We start from the raw sequence: 441 nt of genomic DNA, 5'->3' as shown, positions 1-441 counted from the left end.
TGTGTGTGTGTGTGTGTGTGTGTGTGTGTGTGTGTGTGTGTGTGTGTGTGTGTGTGTGTGTAACCATAAGACGTGGAAATCGTAATATGAGATACCCAGGGTATTTCTAATATAAAATAACCTATGCTCCTATGTTATAGTGAAAATCGTTGTTAAAATATGAATATTATGTACAATAATAAAAAACACAATCGGAATAAACATCGCTTATTTCTGTGATGCTTGATTTCAATCTAAAGACGAATTCTGGATATAATCTATCTCATGCTCATTTTTCGCGTACACTGGCTGTTTGTATTTTAAAAATATTAAATAAAGTTTTTTAATTGTAATACTGATATACTTTATGTTTTACTATGGATTTCTCGGGGCATCTCATATTAGGAGCACAATTTTTTGACTTGCTATTTGCTAACTTTTTACATTTTTTTAATTAAAAAA

The sequence above is a fragment of the Atta colombica genome, unplaced genomic scaffold (assembly GCF_001594045.1).
Source record: "Atta colombica isolate Treedump-2 unplaced genomic scaffold, Acol1.0 scaffold105, whole genome shotgun sequence".
NCBI classification, from domain to species: domain Eukaryota; kingdom Metazoa; phylum Arthropoda; class Insecta; order Hymenoptera; family Formicidae; genus Atta; species Atta colombica.
Note: the sequence above shows the minus strand (reverse complement) of the source record.